The following is a 20,887-nucleotide window of genomic DNA, read 5'->3' as shown; positions in this document are numbered from 1 at the left end:
AGGTGCATTTTTCTGGAGCTGACACTTTGCCTTGGATTATTTTGTTAAATATTGATTGCTAGCTTACGGGACATGTTTCCTGTTATGATTTGCAAAGAGTTGAGAAGTAAAAGTGTTGTAATGGATGCTTTTCTGGCTATAATAACTTGAATTTTCAGAGACAACAAGGTAATTCATGATATAAGATTGCTCACTTTCCTTTCCCTATTCCTAGACGTGGCATCACCTATACTCTTGTTGAGTCTGATCTTAAAACAGAACTTTTTTCTTTATTTCTTTTTTACTCAGCTAATTGGGTGAGCTTTCCGCAGCTTTCCAGATTCATAATTAGGTACATGCTTGTGTTGCTTTTGGTAAATTGAAAGAATCAGGCATAGAACAGACAGGAGGGTAAACTGGCATTGTAGTAGACGTGGGAGCTTTAGGTATAAAATTAGAGAGTAATTTGCAAAGCAACTTGAAGTGGATTTAAATGCAATGAAATCATCCTTGACACCAATTTGTTTGAAGTTCTCCTACTATTATGAGTGTAAAGGGATTTTTTTTTTTTTTAATTGCCAGTTTCTGGGTAGAGAATTTGTCATAATTTCTCACAGATAAGTGAAGCACTAAGTCCTTGTACCTCAGTAGTCTGGACAGTGCGGGGAGAAACTGAGAGTTAGGGAGAGGTACCTCCTCCACTTAAGCATTTGAAAATCAGTCAGTGGTCAGCTAACCGAGAGAAGGGCTCAACCAGGTAACTGAGAGAAAACAATTAATTAAACGTGCGGAAATCCAGCAGAATCCCAGACAGTTGATACACACTGCATTGGCATAGATGTCCTTGATGTTTAACAGAATATAATGGCACTCCAAATACAAACTGGAAAAAAGGTGATAGCAGTTAGCTAGTTTGCATCCCTTGTTCAGATGAGCCACGAGTTCTGAGGTTTTTGCATTTATATACTTTTGCTGTAGGTGTTGGAAGTGTGGGTGGCTATGAAAAAGCAGTGGTTACAATAAGATTTTCCATTTATTGCCCTTTGTGTACAACTAAAAATAAGATTCAAATGCTTCAGAATTTGTAGAGCAAGCATAATCCTTCTCTCAGCTCTGATGACTGGCTTGCCTGCAGCTTCGGCTCTGTCTGGTGAGTCCCAGCCTTAAATGCTTGTAAATGGGTCTGTGTTGGAAGGAGGGGCAGAGTTTACTTGTGGTGTGGTCTAGCTATGTTAATTCATCAACTTCTTATTTATTTAATTTTTTTTTTTTAAAAAAAGAACAAAAAAGGGAATTAGGCTTAGTTCATAAGTAAGAGGTAGTGATGAAAGAATTTTGGAAGCAGAATTGTTCTGCTCTCTGGAAAAAAGCAGCTTTGGAGAGGACTGAAAGATCTTTAAAATCAGTCCTCCAAAGCTTTACTGGCTTAACGTCAGCTGTTGATCCAGAACTTCATCTTCTGGCAAAGAAAAATTTAAAAAAAATTAAAAATAAAGGAAATCTGTACAAATCTGCTGAGTCTCAAGAAAAAAAGTTCTCAGGGTTAACTTTTGGCACATAAAATCCTTCTGGTTTGGTTTTTTAGGGTGACAGTATTGAAATATGCTGTCTCAGTACCTTTTCCAGGTAGTTGCACTGGTTAGGAATCCGCTAAATTAGTTGCAATATCTTGAGCTGCTAAATCTGTTCTGACCACATTAATTGATATGTCAGCTCACAGCCAAGAGAAACATTAGAGAGAGACGTTGTCAGCGTATACAGGGAAGTTCGTAACTTCATGGTGTAAGGTTTGGTGCTGTCCCAGCTTCACTCATTAAGTAGCCGTGGCATTTCCAGAGAATGAGTGTGCCTGTGCAAGTCAAGCTTCTCGATTTGATGTCATACTTGAGATGGATGAGTAGAGAGAACATCTATCCAAGAGCTGCAGAACTGAAGGTAGAGGCTGAAAACTTGCTTTCTGCTTTGGGGAAGCTTGAGCTTCACTACTTTCTTGTCTCTTGGTTACTTTTCCAGGTTTCCCAGGCTTGGCAGGGGAGGGAAGGGGAGGTGTTGATTTTGAGGATCGGGCTGCGTAAGACAATAGGTTTTCGCTCTGAGTAACGCCGCGTGGCATGGAGGATGTGTGGTGCTGGGGGCACTTAGAGGCACATGCGCTTGTTCCACAGAATAGCCATGCTGTCGGAGGTGAGTCTTTTATTATGCAATATGAAATCCCTTTAAAATAGCTTGAGGTAACTCTCCACCTCTTCTTAGGAGAGCACGGTGCCTGTCGTTGCTGTGTTTTTGCTGAAACACACATTTCTGCTTTTACATCTGTTTGTGCCCGTTGAACCGGCTCCTGCCTTGGTGCAAAGCACAGAAGGCAAGAGAGCTATTGTGGTAACCAAGTTTTAAATATTGCAGGTGCAATCGGGCAAAACTTCAGCAATAACTAGTTTTCACTGTGGTGTTTGCTGCAGGGAATTACAATGCATCTGTTACAGTCACCTGCATGTCTCAGCCCTGTTGGTGACCAGATGCTGCCAAGCGGCGCAAACGTTTGTTGTCGTTTTTTTCTGTGGAATTTTCCCTTTTCAGTACAGATGTAGAGGTGGGTTTTTTCTCCTCCTTGTCGTCCCCCCCACCCCCCACTTTCTACTGCTGCACCCAATGCAGATGAGCTCAAACATGACGGCTTTGAAGATAACGTCAGGAAGGAGTGCGTCATGCAGCGATGGCACTCGTGCCGCTCGCCGCGTCCACGCTTTCCAGCTGGATGAGACATGCTGGTCTTTTCCAGGGGTATCACCACACAGGCTATTTTTAGAGATGGCACACAGGACATGTTGTGCAACTATCAGTGCCTGCTGCTGGGCTCTTCATTTTTTCCCTTGTATGGTGATGAGGCTTTTAAGGTGTTTACCTTTCTCTTGAAGAGGTAGATGGATCTCTTTGATTCTTTTAACCACTTGCAGATCTGCTCCGTGTGGTTTGTTGAGTTGTGTATTCTGTATACAGTCCAAAGGGAACAGTCTTGCATGTGGCCACTAAATTAGGATTAGTATAAGTGGCCGAAGCAATGTGGTTGAGATTTTCAGCTGAAGAGCTCTAACGACCTCTTGGGTTGCATAGCAGAAGATCTGCTACTTTGGAAAACCCCCAGCTTGTTTTTTTTCAACTTTCCCACAGCAAATAAGCTGCACTCAGGCATTTTTTACAGTTGTCACAGACTCTTTCTATGGCTCAGTTTCTAGAGTCCTTTAAACAGCCACCTCAGCTGTTGCTGCTCCCCAGGATGTCAGGAAGGTCCTGTGGGATGTTGGCGACAGATCCCAGTCAGCCGGCGATCCCCTCCTGCGCAGCCGCAGGGAACGGTGGATGCTGAGGAATGCGATACAACCTCATCACGGGAGCAGAGCCTGACATAGCTGTTGGTTGCTGGTTATGCCTGTCGCATGTTGGAGGAACAGAGCTGGCTGGTCATGGGCTCCTTATTGCGTTGCTCAAAATAATGCAAAAACATGAGCAATGGGGGTTTGCTGTAATGAAGCATTTTAAGTGCGTCTCTGCTCTGCCAGCTTCGCTTGTAATGCACTCGGTTGAGGAATGCTTTGGAGGTTGCTGCTAATCGGTGAATCTTCTGGAAAACTGGAATTTTCAAATGACTGACACTTTGGAGTGAGAAATATAAATTTAATGAGAGTATTTCAGCAGAGGTTTGTAATTAGCAGTGAATGGGGGGAATTTGTACGCGCAGCCTGCAAAAGGGCACAATGGAAGGTGAAATTGCACCCTCTGCACTGAATGAGGGATGAAAGCCAATGTATCAGTGTCGTGGCATGACAGCCTAGACTATAAATGATACTGTCACTGAGTGCTGCAGAAGGTATCAAGGGAATTCCACTCCAGTAAATTACATTACTTAGACAGACCTGAAGGCATTGTGTCTGAATGATTGGAGGGAAAAAAGGTTGTCAGCACAAAGCAGAAGATATTATAGAACAACTGGCTGCAGGGTTGGAAGGCGTTGTTTTTCTGATGTTTACCATGCTCTTTGGATGCTTTTTAATTTTTTTTTGTTGTTGAATTACAAATGTATTGATGAAGCAACAGTAATTTTTGAGATGGTGTTCAGAGTGGATACCAGCCTGCAGCAAACAATTGAACATGCAGAGCTCCCAATTTTTCAGAAGGAATCATGACTCCTCCAGGCTTGGGAAAAATCTAGTTGTGTGTTCCCAGCTCAAGCAATGATCTTTATACATCGCTTCATTCGGCCAAGGACTTGCTTTTGGGGCTGGATATTGGTTATGGGGTGATTCTAGCATATGTTTATTGAGAGAGGAAGGTTGTTACCATTCTCACTAGCAGTTTCTGGGGCTGGGTGGTGGTGAGCGGCAGCAGATCATGTGACACAAACTTTATAGTCTCATTTAGAGGCACTTGGACAGCACAGCCAGGTCTGTGATCACAGAATCACCAAGTAGTTTGTGTTGGAAAGGACCTTCAAAGCTCATCTAGTCCAACCCCGCTGCAATGAGCAGGGACATCTTCAACTAGATCAGGTTGCTCAGAGCCCCGTCCAGCCTGGCCTTGAATGTCTTCAGGGATGGGGCATCTACCACCCATCAGGGCAACCTGTTCCAGTGTTTCACCACCCTCCTTGTAAAAAATTCATTTATGATGTCTAGCCTCAATCTCCCCTCTTTATAGTTTAAAACCATTAACCCTTGGCAAGGAGCATGTTGTCATGGTGACAGCGCAGAGACCCCTTTTAGTGTACATGCCCGCACATCATACATGTGTGTCCCTCACACTGTTTTACTTATGTCCCACCCAAACCCTCTGCTAATGCCACCTTACTTTCCCAAGGCACAGCAATGGTGTTGAGTGGAATGCTTCTTCGTCACCTTCTTTTTCTCTGTAATGACCTATTACATCCACCCTCACAAGGGAGGTACCTCAAAGACAGGGCTTAACTGCTTCTCTGTCTCTGACCGTACACAGAGACACCACCTACAAGCTTGTCATTTCCTAGTTTGCTCATGGCTGAGGCAGCCCAGCTCCTACAGTACTCTAGACTGACGCTTGACGATAAAAAGACTTCTCCCCAAAGATACTATGTTTTATTCCTGTGGTGCATAATAAGCCCTGCCTGCCTTGGGGCTTCTTGTAAAACTTCAGACGTTGTAGTGCTTAAAAACATGTTTTTCCACTTGCCTACTCATGAAAAGCATCACTGAAAGTGCATGTTGTAAATAGTGATAAGGGAGTGGGCTACGGTTCTCCTCTCCAAAACTTGATTCTTAGCAAAGCCCACACATGACAGGAGGATGGACATGCAGCATAGGCTCCTTTACCTGGAAATACTGTTTCAAGTTGTGAGGGCATCAACCAGGAAATACAGGCAAACTGAAGGGTACTAACTCTGGGAAGGTTGCGGGTCAAATGCTTCCATGGACATGGACCGTCCTCCTCAGGATGCAGGATTCTGTCCTTACAGCCCGTAGCTGGAAACTGAAGCATCAAACCTACAGGCAGTGTGAAAAACCAATGAGGCATCCGTGGAATTCCCTACATGGAATAGGATTTGATAACAGAGCAATTCATTAGCGGGTCATGATCATAGCCAAAGGTGAGTAAGACGAAGCAAAGTGTAATTTGTATCTATACTTCCCACATTAGAACTGGGCTGGAGTGGCCCAGGGTGTAGAACTGTGTCTATCTGGATAAAAAGGGGAGTAAGACTTAAAGTTTGTCTTTAGTCTTAGATGGTCCTTAGACCATCATTGCCAGCTTAAGCACCTGTTTGTGGTATTATTAAAAATCTGCCGTCGCTCACTTCTTCTGTGGTATTTTGTATCAAAAGCTGGAATTGTCACGTGTTTAGGGGTTTTTTTTGCATGTTGGGAAAGCAAATGCTTCTTCTTACATTCAGTGTCATTTCTGTGGTTGTGCTTGAGCCACGTTTTCAAAATGCAGCTCTTTGTAGTCATCCATCAATCCACAGAAGACCCATTTGTTCTCGCTGCCTTGGCTGTCCATATGATGCCATTTTCTTCTTCCCACGCTGGTCCTGCAGCACCAACGCCTATAACCAGCACCTGTGAAGTCACCAGGGTCACTTGTGGGAGCAGTGGATGCAAGACTGGACTTTAAATGCTGCAAAGTACCGTGATTGCAAGAGTGGGGTAGAGTGGGAGAAAGAATGACCTTAGGGGAGACTGAGAGACTAACCAGTATTGCTTTAGCTGGGAGAGATATTGAGCCTGCTCAGTCAGATTTGTATCCCCTGGCAAATATATTTTGTTGTGTAAATGGCTCCCTGCTGTCCCAGAAGACTATCGCTATCTCTTCCTATCTGGTACAATGGATTTCTAAATAATCAATCTTTGTGCTGGAAGGTTGTGGTTCAGTAAGCCCAGCTTGCTAACGAGTCAATGGTTTAATCTTAATTCTCACTGCTAATGCTTTTGATAACACAAGGCTATAAAGTTCAACATCACAGAAACTTCTCTATAAACTCAGATTTGCTTGCCAAAAAGTCAGCCCATTACTGTTAATTCCCCTCTTATCATTAGTGTTATTAAACTGACGATTGATGTGTAAAAACTGCCATTTGCATGAAGTTCCCAAAACAGCAGTAAGAGAGACTTTTGTTCTGACTTGGTAAGGGGAGGGAAAAAAAGGGCAAAATAACGCTAGTTCTAACAGCAGAGATGTTCATATAAAGACATGTTCTGAACAATAAGATCGTTTATCCATGTATGACATAAATACATCGGAATTTAAATAATGAGAGATCTTGTGAAATACAGCAAAACGTGCACCAATGGCATGGTGAAGTTTCCCTTCTCTAAAGCCCTATTCTCAGTGAAAAGCAGCTTTACTTTTGCTTTGAAAATCCATTATCATAAGCCTTTTTTTTTTTCAAACCACTTGTCTTAGTGCAATATTGAAGCAATTTTATATCCTAAGAGCAGCTCTTTCGTAAGGTAAAGTGTAATTGCAGTTTATAATACTTTTCACAATCCTAATTTCCTCAAAATTAAGAAAACCACTCACCTTTTTAGGTCTTCCTTTTCCAAATTATTTTTTGCTCTCCCTGTTTTTCTTCCCCAAAAGATCCGTTTTTAAAAATCCCTTTTTAGGAGAAAAAAAAAATGCAAAGAACACTTTCTGGATTCATTGCGAAACTCTCCTTGAAGGAAGCGTTTTAAGAGTTTAGGTTAAAAAGTTTCTGCCTCTTTCAAACTGCATTGGTGACATTGCTATTTTGGGAGGTAGTGCCATCTGCTTGATCAACCAAAAAGTGGGGAAGACATTCCTAGTTGTAGCATAGACTTCTGGGTTGATTTCACATGAAGTTCCCAACCGATCTTTGCTTGTGCTTGCCCTGTCTATAAGCTGGGGAGAGCATGGCCACTCACCTCTTCCACCTTCGTAGCTCCCAGGGAAAGGTGTTCTGCTCATAGTTCACAATGTGCAAGTAAGATGAGGTTGTTCACAACAGGCACAGTTCGTCATGATGTGTGAGATCCATAATTCCTCCCTGCAGGTGTTCACATTGTAAGAACTATAATGAGGAGAAGAAGAGAGCAACGTAGCACCCAACACCTGACAGCTGGCTGCTGCCTGCAGGTGAAGGAGAGGGCGTTTGAGGGAGACTTGGATTATTTTTGTTGGAGGAGTTGGGCTTTTGTTTGCTCTTGAGTAAGAGAGAGGTAGGAAAGGTTTTCTGGGGTTTTGCTTGCTTTACAGGTAAAAAAGGCAGGAGGACACAAGTTTCCTGGAGCACAGATCAACCACCTACCAGTTAGTGCAGGTGTAAGGGGTGCGGAAGCTAGAAAGGACAGTAAGACTAGGTGGGAAGGAAGGGCACGACTTGCAGGGAGTGCAGGTGGGTTGAAGGAAGAGGCTGACACGAGGAAGAGCAAAGTGGAGTCTATGTAGTAGATACTGTGAGTCCATGGAAATAGCACGAGAGAACATGGAAATGTGAGGTTACTTTCATCCTCCAGAAATTATAAAGACGTTTCTCTGAGATAACAGAGATTTAAGTCTATGTTATATTGCTGGAGTATTTGCAAATATGTATATATCATCATTACAATATCTTCCTTACTGGCAAAATGTTTCATCCAATCTCTGTTGACAGAAAAGATTGCCTACTGATAATTGCTTTGCTTAAGTGTCTGATAATATGCCAGAAATGAGAGCATTCTCTGTTAGGTCATCTTTAATTATGTATGTACCACCTGTCAGCTTTAAATCTGGAGATTAGTTTTCTCATTGGATTTAGAGTAGGGAAAAGAAGAGAGCCTTCAACAAGAGGACTAGGCTGTTGCAAACAGTGTTCCTATGGGGGAGTTTCACAAGCAGTCTCCTCATCTTCCCTAGTCAAGGATACCACTGTTGGCATATGCGAAAATATTTGAAATATTGCCTAAGCCAGCTACAGTAGTGTTAATTTTCGCAGGAAGAGGATTTCAGACCATCTGTTGCATTTCCTAGTTTTCCCTTTTTCCCCATTTCAAAGGGAAAGGGAGCGCCAAGGTAGGGGAGGACACACGGCAAGTTGTGGCTGCTTGGGCAGTGCTGGGAGGAAACCTCCCTGGAAGCTTTGCGAGGGGTTTATTTGCTTACCATTTAAAGTACTCAATAAAACTAGTCAAGTCAATGAAGATGTGCCAATCTAGTGGGAAATTAAGGGCTCAGAAGACTGAAAAACAATGAGGATGGGTGCTTTGTGGAAAACCTCGACAGGCACAGGTAGTAAAGGTCTCTGGGGTTACTAAGTTAACAGGGTTGCCATTACAAGGCCTACTCATGATATTAAAAATCACCTTAGAGATAAAAATTATCTTTGTGTGGGGTGCAGAGGCAGTAATTGTTTGGGAATAGTTGAAGGGATTTTCAGTTCACAGGAGAATACTAGCTGTTTGTTTGGTATGGAGACAGATCTGAGGAATCTCCTTGTTTTTATGGTCTCCTCTATTACGAGGCCAGTCTGGGGAGCAGGGAAAAGATAACTCTGTCCCCTGAAATGCACCGTTTGGTCTTTGTTAAACTTCTCACCTGCTTTCGGAAGAACAGAACATTAGTTGCGCTGTCAAATATTGGTCCTGCTGCTTCTCGCCAGTGTGTTTGAATGGCTCAGGCTTCCCCCTTTGGTATTTTGGTTTTCCAGCTTCTGTCATCGCTGCCTCAGCCTCCTGGAAATAACTCCACAGTTGCACTGCTTAGCTGACGCTGATCGTTTTTCCTGGTAATACCTTCAGCCAGTGCTATTTCTGAAAATCTGGGATTTGGAACAGTAGGTCAAATTGTAAAACAACAAGAACAAGCGAATAGGGACAGATGGCTTTGGATGTGAGAGTGTGTTTCTTTTCATCTCCCATTTGGCTTTTGCTGATGCTTCACTGTTGCATGAGCATTTGAGGCTGTCGTTGTGCATTGGTGAAGTAGTAGTGCTCCTTTGCTGCAAAGATTGGCCTGTGGCACTTGTCATGTCCTCCAGTGCAGGCTCTCTCTACAGAAGTTGGCAGCGTGTTTGCACCCAAGGACATGGAAAAGTTTTGGGAGATGAGTGGATTTTCTGTTAGGAAATCTGGCTGCGTTTTTCCTGACCTTTTCTGCCAGCGACTCCACTGGATGAAGCTTGCCTGCTTATTCCTTTGTTTGGGATAATACTGCTGGACTCACCTTCTTTTGTTATTCCTGTGTAAAGGCTGACAACTCCTCCATCCTCTGCTCTGCTGTGGGATTTAGCTCAATGCTTAGACAGAATCTGATTGCTCGCTTTTCTCTGGATAGTGGTTCCAGCAGCACCCCTGAACATAGCTGAACTTCACCAAGCTGAAATGGAAAAGCGTGGGAGTGTGCTACCGCCTTCTGTGCTCTCTCATGATTCATCCAGCCTTTCTTTCCACCCTCCTGTTGCATGCTAAGGGGCACTCCAGTCTAGCAGTGATCATGGGGAGACACCTCTTTCATACAGACTCCTTGACACTACTGGGCACTGCAGGAGATGTCCTGTTCACCAGTTTGAGGAACAACCATGCTTGAGTGAATGCGGTACTCTGCTTTTGTCTCTGACGAGCTGGGCAACTAGATGAGATTTAAGGATATGTCTAAGGATTAAATAATACTTACTTTAAAATACTTCCTTAAAACCAGACTTGAAATAATGAAGCAAAATTGAAAGGAGAGGAGAGGAGAGGGAGAGGGAGAGGGAGAGGGAGAGGGAGAGGGAGAGGGAGAGGGAGAGGGAGAGGGAGAGGGAGAGGGAGAGGGAGAGGAGAGGAGAGGAGAGGAGAGGAGAGGAGAGGAGAGGAGAGGAGAGGAGAGGAGAGGGAGAGGAGAGGGAGAGGAGAGGGAGAGGAGAGGAGAGGGAGAGGAGAGGGAGAGGAGAGGGAGAGGAGAGGGAGAGGAGAGGGAGAGGAGAGGAGGGGAGAGGAGGGGAGGGGAGGGGAGGGGAGGGGAGGGGAGGGGAGGGGAGGGGAGGGGAGGGGAGGAGAGGGGAGGAGAGGAGAGGAGAGGAGAGGAGAGGAGAGGAGAGGAGAGGAGAGGAGAGGAGAGGAGAGGAGAGGAGAGGAGAGGAGAGGAGAGGAGAGGAGAGGAGAGGAGAGGAGAGGAGAGGAGAGGAGAGGAGAGGAGAGGAGAGGAGAGGAGAGGAGAGGAGAGGAGAGGAGAGGAGAGGAGAGGAGAGGGAGAAAGAGAAGAGAGGAGGGGAGGAGAGGAGAGGAGAGGAGAGGAGAGGAGAGGAGAGGAGAGGAGAGGAGAGGAGAGGAGAGGAGAGGAGAGGAGAGGAGAGGAGAGGAGAGGAGAGGAGAGGAGAGGAGAGGAGAGGAGAGGAGAGGAGAGGAGAGGAGAGGAGAGGGAGAAAGAGAAGAGAGGAGAGGGAGAAAGAGAAGAGAGGTAGAGAAAAGAGAAGAGAAGAGAAGAGAAGAGAAGAGAAGAGAAGAGAAGAGAAGAGAAGAGAAGAGAAGAGAAGAGAAGAGAAGAGAAGAGAAGAGAAGAGAAGAAAAAAGAAAAGAAAAGAAAAGAAAAGAAAAGAAAAGAAAAGAAAAGAAAAGAAAAGAAAAGAAAAGAAAAGAAAAGAAAAGAAAAGAAAAGAAAAGAAAAGAAAAGAAAAGAAAAGGAAAGGAAAAAGAAGAAGAGAAAAAGAAGAAGAGAAAAGAGAGAAAATAACAGCAGGCCCTAGCAAAGATTTTTCTGAGCTCTTCTGTTTTGTGAGATGTGACTTAAATAGTCCCCAGGTCTGGCTGGTCTTGGGGACTCTTTCTTGCCCTGTATTTTACAGGTGATTACTTAAACTACCCGAAGCAATTTTTCTGGAAAGCCTTTCTGAACTTGAGCCCAGGATGGCATCAGCTCCCTTGTCCTCTTACGACTACCTGCCTCTTTTGTCTCCTGACCTCTTCACTGGAGCTTGCCCACTGTCCTGATCATGGAGGGGCTTCAGCTTTCTTCTCTGCTTCTCACAGAGATTCTTGTTTAACATTTCTCTTGTAACCTTTGGTGTGTTGCTGTTTTAGGCTTCACACCGTTCGTCTCTCATTTCACTCTTTTAAAAACACTACAATAAAACTTTTCACATGTCAGATTTAGTATCTGTTGTAGTAGAGAGTTCACACAGGATTCATACATTTCCTTCCATAGCAGTGCAACAGTGCTCGACAGTGAAGCTGGTGAAATTCAGAGCTATGTGTTTACATTGAGATATCTAATTGCATACACTGCTGACTCTAAGAGGAAGGGGAACCCTTCTTGGGATAATTACTTTTGCCATATTTATAGAAGCATGTTTTTCCTGACTCCGAGTCGGCTGCTGACAGCCGGTATTACAAGAGTTCATTGCGAGTCTCGTGGTCCATGTGTGCTTGTGTATACACAGCACAGACCATACGAAACCACCGAGATATAATAATGGAGGCAGCGAACCTAAACCCTGTAGCAGTGCCCAGCAGTGAAGCATGTGAACAACCAACATGGGCCAAATTCCAGCTCCTGTTCTAGGCCATAACAATCAGGAGAATTGCCTTGTCCTTTAACCAATGGCAGCACTTCTCTGCTCTGTGTGATATTTTGCACATTAGAGAAAATTTTAAAATGTAAAACTACGTATTTACATTTTTATGTTAATAGTTTAAAGTGGTTTCATGCTTATGGCAACAAATGCTGCTTTAACAATAAATGTGTAATTTGAAAGTGTCTGTCCATCTGGACTTGTAGCCAAGAGTAGCCAACAAGTCAAGGTAATTGGCTGGCTCTGACCCACAGCACTGGCAATGGCAGCACAAGTTCCTGCCTCAGGAGATTTACCTGTACGCCCACAGCCCGCTGGTACGTGGGGATGATGCTGTGCTTCCCGTGTACACTTCTGAGGCATAGAGGCAAAGCGGTGTATGGATCCCGTAAGTACCACAGTCAGGTTTCAAGGTCTTCCTGCTGCAAGTCAGCTGGCAACACAGTACTTACTGTAGATTGATGGTAAATAAATGCAACCTTCTCAAGAAGATCAAGTGGGCAATCAGAGCAGAGAAAATGTTTGCTTCTACACTTTGGTTGCAGAGCATTCATGAAGGGATTTCAAGGAAACCTTTGGGTAGCAGGAAGCTGCTGCTGCCAGCATTCGATGAACGAACTGCATAGTCATCTTCTGCACCTGGTACCTCTTTCCCCACGCTGCCTAATAAATACGTGAGCATGCCATTATCAGCCAGGCTCTGTTTCTTTCGCCTGTGCTAATGTGCTGGTATTTTATGTCACATCGAGTGAGAAGGGTAAGTGGTGATACGAAGCCTTTTTTCCCTTCCCTTAAATAGGATTGATGACCACAGCTTAACAGCATTCCAAGAAAGAGACATTTGATTGAAGGTGGCCAGAGCCTCCCCTGAGGTGCTGCATAAGGACATTTGTCGTGAAGATAATTTCCCTTTGCTGTTTTCAGAGCAGACATTCCTATTGCGAATCCCGTGTTAGCTCGCTGCAGTTGATACGCATGCACATATATAAAGGCAGTTCTTTGATTTCCCCCCAGGTTGCCTCCCTCCACCTCCCACATGGGCCCATGGGCCGCATGGGATGCCTGAGCCACCAGCAGCTCCATCTCGAGGGTGTTCCTCCAAAGCACCCACTTGGTGCCCATCGGTGCACCTTCAGCCATGAGGGGGGCTCCTCTGCTGTGCCAAGCTTTCTGCACTCCGCAAGCTTGAATTCCCTCTGGGCTGCTGTGATGAATATTGCAGAAATCTCACCGAGCAGGGGAAAGCGTCGTGCTTTTACGTGCAAGGGCTTGCCAGTTTGAATCATGTCTCTTGTGTTGTGGAGGTGAATGTTGCTCTGGTTGCGGTGGCTTAGTGGAGTAACAACAAGTCTCATTTGCAAAGGGTTCTGGGCTTCAGTCTCATCTCATCTGTCACTGAGAAAAGGAATCTACTGTGACAACTTCTGCAAATGCTGGTTTCACTTTTGTTTTTTGTTCCACATCCATGTCCTTTGTTTCTGAAAAACATTTATATACTGCAGATTTTGTGTGTGTGCGAATCAATTAGCTTTTATTTATTTCTCAACTACCTGATTTTTATCCCATTGCTTCACCAGCATCATCTTGTTAATTCACGTGATGTATGATAATGCAATGCGATATCCCTCCCTAGTTGGCAAAATGTTAGAATAGCTGCTGGCAGCTTTTGGAAGAGTAATTAGCAAGTAGGAATTACTCAAAGATGTGCATACTTGCCTAAGTAGGCATTTTCCAGCTGTCAGCAAGCTCAAAAACTAGTAGGAACCTTTCAGGCTCAAACACAAGATTAAATACTTGCTACTAGAAAAGAACATTTGCAAAAATGTGCAGTGTGCAATCAGGGCTACTGTATTTCGTTTCTTAATTTTGAAATCAACGGTCACAAAGAACAAAAATTTCACAGTATTTGGTCATCATTGTCCTGAGGCAAGACTTTTTTTATTACAAGGGGATGTCAAGCTTAAACTCAACATAATAAGAAAGCGCGTAGGGCTTTGAGCACATCACTCCTCAGGCCGCTGGGCACAGCGCTGCCTTGCACAGGGATGCGGCGATGCAAACACCTTTGTGCTGCCTGCCCGAGTCAGGATCCCAGGCCCAGCGCACGTCCTGGCCTAGCCCAGGACATCAGCCTTGCCTTTCTGTCTTTCTAATGTGCTGGAGTTTCTGTCCACGATGCTTTCTTTAGAAAGCCATTTGCACTGCTCTGCTTCTGTTTTGCATGAAGAAGCCCACATAAATCAAATTTAGCCATGCAGCTGTGCTAAAAGCCTCCTTTTTATCCATGGGCAGCTATTGTCAGCTGGCTTTTATTTCCCCGCTTTCCTATTCTGTTCCTCCTTCAGGGTCAGCCAGAGGGTGGCTGGATTTTTGTTTGCTCCCTGCTGTAAGGTAGCTGGTCTCTGACAGTGCGATGGAGAGAGGGGGCAGGCAGAGAGGATGCGTATGGCTCAAGCATTCGGACTGCTTGACAGGTTTATTTTAAGCTCAGGCTCTCCTGCCACCTCTGTAGCCTCTGCTCTCTGCCTTTTGCTTGACATCTCTTGTGCCTAATTCTCTAATCAGCTGGATTATTGTCTCTTGGCACTGTGTCCTCACCCACTGTGCAGCCTCTCACCAGCGATTACCTCTCTCTCCCCTTGCATCTCTTCTCCACTCCAAGACTTCTCCCTGTTTGCTTCCCTGAGTAACTGCAACTTTCCCTTCCCCTCGCTTCCCATTGAAAAAACATCGTCCCTCCTCCCTGTGGGGGAACAGACAATTCCCAGCAATGTTTTTCTCAGTGTTGCCTCCATTCCCACTGCTCTTTCAAGCCCCTTGGCAGTTGTCCTCTCTGGTTTGGGCAGTGCAACCACTCCCTGCCACCTGCTGACTCTCTTCTGCTCCCTCCCAGCATCCTTACATACTCGCTATAGTATGCAATGGCTTTATCTCCAGCTTCTTCTGTTTCTTTTTGCACACTGAAAACACTAGAAAATAGCCACTCTTCCCCACGATTCATTCCCCTGTTCCCACCTCTGCCCCTCTGCCCTCCACCCCTGAGCAGGCAGCAGAGGCAGGACTGGGCTCCTGCCCTTCTTCCTTGAAACATCTCCAGACGTCCCTCCTCCGCTTTTCCTTCTGTATCATTCTTGATCTGTAAGCCCCCAGCCTCTTCAGCTTCCTTTCTCTCCAAGGTAAGCCTGGTCCTTTCCCTTCTTTTATCTTGGACCTTTCCACTCATCCATAATAACACGATTTTTAGCATCCTTGTGGGTGTTGCTCCTGGTTCTTTCCCATCCCTTCGACTTTTCACCATTGTCTCTGGATTAGTCCCACTTCAGAGCTTTTTTACACATCTCTTTATTCCTTTGCTATTACTAAAAGCGTTTGCACGTACATGCTTTTCAGGATTTTAATTTCTCTTGCTCCTTTTGGAAGAATTCTTGCCGCATGCAGTGGAGAAAAATACATGTGTGTATAGGTACTTCAGGTGAGAAATGCATGGAATGACAGCTACAAATAATACTGAACCACCTAATTTGTACAGAGTTAGAGGAGCGTTACCTCCTTCATATAAGTCTGGGTAGCTCTATTGATAGGACTGGCCCAAGGACCCTTTTAATAGAGATCACGTCATTTTTTCATGTTCAGAAAGCTCATGCCAGGCAACATGGGCTATTCCAGAAACATACAATGACAATAATACATATTTTCTAAGAGATATTAATTAAACATTGTGCATATGTGTGCACGTATGTATATACACATACATGTATATACCCATATGTAAGTATATGCACATACGTGTCTGTTGTGGAGCATAGTATGCTGTGATGGAAAAGCATCATGTCATTAATAACAAAGTAGTGACTGTCAAGCAACAAGTATTTTTTAAGGCATTTTAACATTCCTTTGGTTATATAATCAAACTCTGTCTTACTAGGCCTTAAACTCTTGAAGTAATGGCATGAATCTGTAGGTATACTTACGTGATTTTCACTTCTGATAAAAATAAATTAACTGAGCGTATTTCTACAAAACTTGAATTGTGCTGATGGCAAACCTTCAATTTAGTCTGATAGTAGAAAATTGTCTCTTCCTTCCATGATGCTGTGTCACTATGTGGTCAAGTTTGTCTAAAAAAGACTGGTTTGGGTCCTGCAGAGCAATATTTGCATTCTTCTGACAGTGCAAGAAATGCAGTACAATGATTTAGTTAAAATATTTGTGGAGTGATTTTTTTTTTAAATTACTTATTTTTTATTGCAGCCTGCAATATAGGTCAGGTACAGTTAGGGTAGGCAGAAGTTGAGGGGGAAGAAAGAAAAAGTGTGCTTGTTTTTACATTGCAGACTGTTCTCTTTTACATATACACAGAGAGACAAGCTCCCTGGCAAGCACTCGAGTTTGCCATCTAGGCTGATCCCCTTTTTAGCACAAAAATGGCTGCAGGCAGTTGCAAGCCCTGGGAAGTATTGATTGTTTCTTACCGTGCTATTTGTATTACATATTTTCATTAATAATTAGCAGTGCTTTTAGACTAGTGTCGTTTGAAATACTAATCAATGAGCTTTATAGATTGCCCACTTTATACATAGCCATATCAGTCTCCAATGGACCAGAAGAGTTTTCGTTTATCCTAGATTGTTTGTACTGTATAATTATTAATCTGTAGGTTAATCTCCTTGTCTTTGTGCTTTTATGGCTTGATCCTGCTTGTTGCAGGTGATCTCAAACCTCATTAAAGGACATGGATTAAAAGTACTCAGCACCTTGCCAGATAAATACTGGAATGTGCCAGCTATGTCCCATTGCATGTAGACTTCCCAGTGCTTCTCCCTCTACATGTGTGCCAGGAATAGGACTCTCTGCCTTGTATCTTGTCATTTCCTTCTACAAAGCCTTGTTCTGAACCATGGTAGGTTTGCCAGCTTCACATGCACAGGGTCATAGTTTTCTTGCTGTGATGTTCCCTCAGCCTGTAGTTGGAAAAGCACCACCAAAGTCTTCCAGCTGACGGGGAAGTAAATGGGAGAATAAAACTTGAAATTATGTGCTGATTTTCTGATTAATTTTTTTGAGCTCTTCTAAAGCTCTAGTGCTCCCATGCTGTGGAGCAAAGACACGGGATCTCGGCTGGAGGGTGGGTTTGGAGTCACAGGTCCAGCCATTGCTGTTGTTATTCCCATGGAAATCCATCTGACCAGCCAGAAACTTTGGAAAAGAAAACCCAGTGCAGCTGATGGCTTGTGCTTCACGGCGCAGAAATCCGGTTTCTGACAAACCAGGGGGACCTGCAGACCTGCATTCTGCTCACTGCAGTCGTATTTGGTGCGGTGCTGGGGACTGCTTGGTTGTGATTTTGCAGACCAGCGATGGTCAGCCAAGAACCACTTAACAAGCAGAAATCTCCTGGCTCCTGCCCTGTTCCTGACCTGCATGGGCTCGAGGGTCAGGTTACACAATGGCACCTTTAGTTTGTTTAAGGTAAGGAAATTATACACAGAAGCTGTTAAAAGAATGTAAGGTTGTCAAGTCAAGTGAGAAATGTTATAACATCGCCTGCTCAGCCTTCAATTGGATCCTGTGTGCATGCAAATTTGACAGTCTTTAATTGCACGTCTCCAAGATCTATGGAGAATATAGCTTCTCAATTCACATCAGAATAAGCACACAGACCTTTTTCTTCTCAGAAAAGAAGCGTTTGCTTGTACGTCAAATATCGTTGTCTCTTAAAGATTGTCCAGACTGTATGTATGGGGTACATTTCTTCAGCCAGGCAAAGCTTCCATAGGTCACAGCTGCCTGAAACATGGCCCTGAGCAAACCTGCCGTGGTCCTGCAAGTAGTGAGGCAATGGTGATTGCCACTGGGGGGACAAGGATCCAACATGCATGTGTTTTCTGTTGCCCTCGAATATGGTAGAGTCAAGGTGTCCTGGAGCATCTGTCACCTTGTGAAAGGAGCGGGAAGGCAGGAAGCGGCAGCGGGTTGCAGTCGCCATGCTGCTGAGTGTGGGTAACGCTTGGGATTTTGCGGGTCTCCAGGCTATGGTCTGCAGAGACTGTGGGCAATGCCTGGTTTTGGTGGCCTCTTTCTCTACCAATAGTACCTTCCCCTTGAAGAAAAGTGGGCAAATGGGGGCTTTAAATGAACTATGGAGGGAGAGAGTGGCATCAGTGAATACCCAACCGCATAAACCAGCCTTATAGTGCTCTCACTATATGTAAGTCTAAACCATTAGGGTTGTACAAGAATCACATTGTTTCACTTTTTATTACGCAGGTTCTTAGCATTACAGGAGAGGCATTGGAGAGAGTGAGCATGAGCAGGAATCCAACAATTTTAATGGGAGTGGTTCTCTTAAAAACAGACTGGAAAATAAAGGTTTACAACTTGTTGCATGAGAAGGGAAGCAGTTTGTCAAACGCTATTATTTGTGGACAGTCTTAAATAATGTGAATCACAGGGCCTCAAATCCTGCACCATGACCTTGCGCAAGCAGAATGCACCACCTACCAAGAGATTATAAATTTATACATGCACTTTACTCAGAACTTAAAAAAATGTTTTCCAGTTAGAACCTGTTGTGTTGGCATAACATTACATTTAAAGTAAAAAGCGTTGAACGCACTGGGAATTGTTGAATAATATTCTGCCAGCTGCTCAAAATTATGATTTTACACTGCCATCAATAACAAAAAACGTTACACTAATGAGAAGCCGTTTTGGTTAAATGAAGACATAGAAGTTGTCATAAAACATTAGTTAATTTAATATCAAAAAAGGGAAAATAGAAAAGGCATAAATGTTCCCTAGGTGTTTTTTTAATTTGAAACAGCGGAAGAGGTTTTGTCCATCCTGTGTGGTGATGTGGAAAGAAGAGAAGGTTTGCTGCTTATAGCAAAAGAGGATCTGAGACAGGCAGGAGTGGTTAAAATTAAACATTTTCACATCCTAGTAACTTTTACATCCAGGAATCTTAAAGGAGGTAGCTGAAAATCTCTGTTAAGTGCCTGTTAATTTATAATAAATCTTGGGAAACAGGGGAAATTCCAGAAAATTGGAGGGCTGCCAACTCTATTTCCGATATTTCAAAAAGATAAAAGGGATGTCCCATAGAACTGAAGGCTGGTTTAGCTTGATGTCAGGCCAGGGTAAAATAGCAGAACAGCTATTCCAGGTCTGTCAAGAGAGAACTTGGAGGCTAAAGGTATAGATAATTCCAGTAACAGCTGAAGAGAGAACTTGTCAAACAAACCTCTGGTTTTCTTTGTTCTGTCAGGGTTTCAAGTCTGTGATAAAGGCAACCATGGATGTTGCCTTGAGGAGGCCGGATGAAGTGGTCCTTTCTGCCTTTCGGGTTTGTGAACCATAGGAGGAATGTCCTGAGATTAAAACTCCCATGACAGAGTGCTCTAATTCCAATAGAAATAATCAAGCCACTCTGTTTCCCTGGGATAAAGCGTGTCTTAGTTTTGGTTTTGCGTGTTAATCTCCTATTTGATTTGATTTGATGGCTTTTGCAGCTTTAAGTGTGTTGAGTACATTGTAGTTCTGTAGGGGCAAAGAAACCAAACAAACTTCAAAAAGCTGCATGAAAAGCTCAACAAATTATATAAGTATCCTCAAACAAAGATAAAATCCAAGCTCTTCTTATAGCAGCCTTTGCAGCCTTAATCCCTCGTTCTTTACCGTGGCAAAGAAGCTTTTATAAGCTCCTCTAGATCTTACAGGAGAAATAAAACTTGACTTTGCCTTCTGCTGTATTTGCAGTCCTCTGAGAAACTGTAGGTGCAGATGCTACATTGGCTGTGCTTACTCTCAGAATCAGGACTCAAATGCATCAAATTTTTTCTTTCTCTCTGGGCTCCTTCAGGCTGCAGTTGTACTCAGTCAAAATGTTCATTTCTGTCTCACATCCTCTCCTTACCTTGGCTGAAGCCTGGTAGGTGTTGGCAGCAGAAGTGGTTGCTTTCCCTGCACCTTTCTTTGTGGAGTGATTTATTGTCTACAACAGGAAAAGCAGTTTAGTTCCAGAAAAAAAGGCCCATCCATGGATAAAGGACTCTATATAGGAATCTAGACATGTACCAGACTCTGAGGATGATGGGAAGACTTGCAACTTCTGCTTAAGCCTTCCGATAATAAAATGGCAATTTTCAGATCCTTCAAGGATCAAAACCACTGCCAGAATCCCGTGGTGTAATCTAGGTATCCCCTTGGCACTTGCTCTGAGAGTATTTAAATGGTCATTTCAGTGACCTTCTGATCACTTCTGATGGTTGTAAGAATATGTGATAATTGTTTTTTGCATATGTTGGTAGGCCTTCCAAGGTTCAGGCCAGTAAGTCTGTGGATCCTAATGCCTTAGTCTCTAGAATTCATTTATTTATTCAATTATTTTTAGATTAGTAAAAATCTATGATACAACCATAAGGAAACCTTTTTCCTTCAGTATGTACGTCATCAAAGGAGAATATGATTGTTGTTATCCATTTGGCTATGGAAAACTCTGCACAAGCAGATAGCGGCACAGTCTCCAAGGAGAAGGCAACACATGTATTCTTTCCCAAGAGCAGAAGATGTGAAGTTACAGCCTATGAAATTCTGTCCCAGGTTTAACCCAGTGACCCACTGCAAGCGTCCCTGCTATTCACACATTAATCACAACAGACATGTTCCAAAGGACATGCCAGTTTGTGTCCCAAGGAAACATAAAGGGTATTCTGAACACCTGCTAACTTGCACAAAGATGAAGAGCTTGCATTTTAGGGGAAGAAAAAAAATGAGAGCAGATTTTCCCCATAACTGCTATGTAGTATGATAGGAGAAAATGAGCTTTTGTAGTTTTTTGCAACCTCTACAGTTTGAGTAGTCAAAGATGCTAGTAGTAGTTTTAGCCATACCCTCCTA

At 43.7% G+C, this 20,887-nt stretch overlaps 1 protein-coding gene across 11 annotated transcripts in view; it reads left to right on the top strand.

Moving 5' to 3' along the window:
• The window catches only part of BACH2 (BTB domain and CNC homolog 2), a 193,833-nt gene that overhangs the window by 112,368 nt on the left and 60,578 nt on the right, over positions 1-20,887 (top strand). The window contains exon 1 of one of the 11 annotated variants that reach the window (XM_065059621.1): positions 3-1,129. The exons of the other annotated variants lie outside the window; for them this stretch is intronic. The gene's annotated coding sequence lies outside the window, so the exon portion shown is untranslated. Of the gene's footprint in view, positions 1-2; positions 1,130-20,887 lie in introns of those variants that run through there. 11 annotated transcript variants of the gene reach the window in all.

This window comes from Columba livia, chromosome 3, assembly GCF_036013475.1.
Source record: "Columba livia isolate bColLiv1 breed racing homer chromosome 3, bColLiv1.pat.W.v2, whole genome shotgun sequence".
In the NCBI taxonomy this organism is placed as follows: domain Eukaryota; kingdom Metazoa; phylum Chordata; class Aves; order Columbiformes; family Columbidae; genus Columba; species Columba livia.
This window is presented reverse-complemented; position numbering and strand designations above follow the sequence as displayed.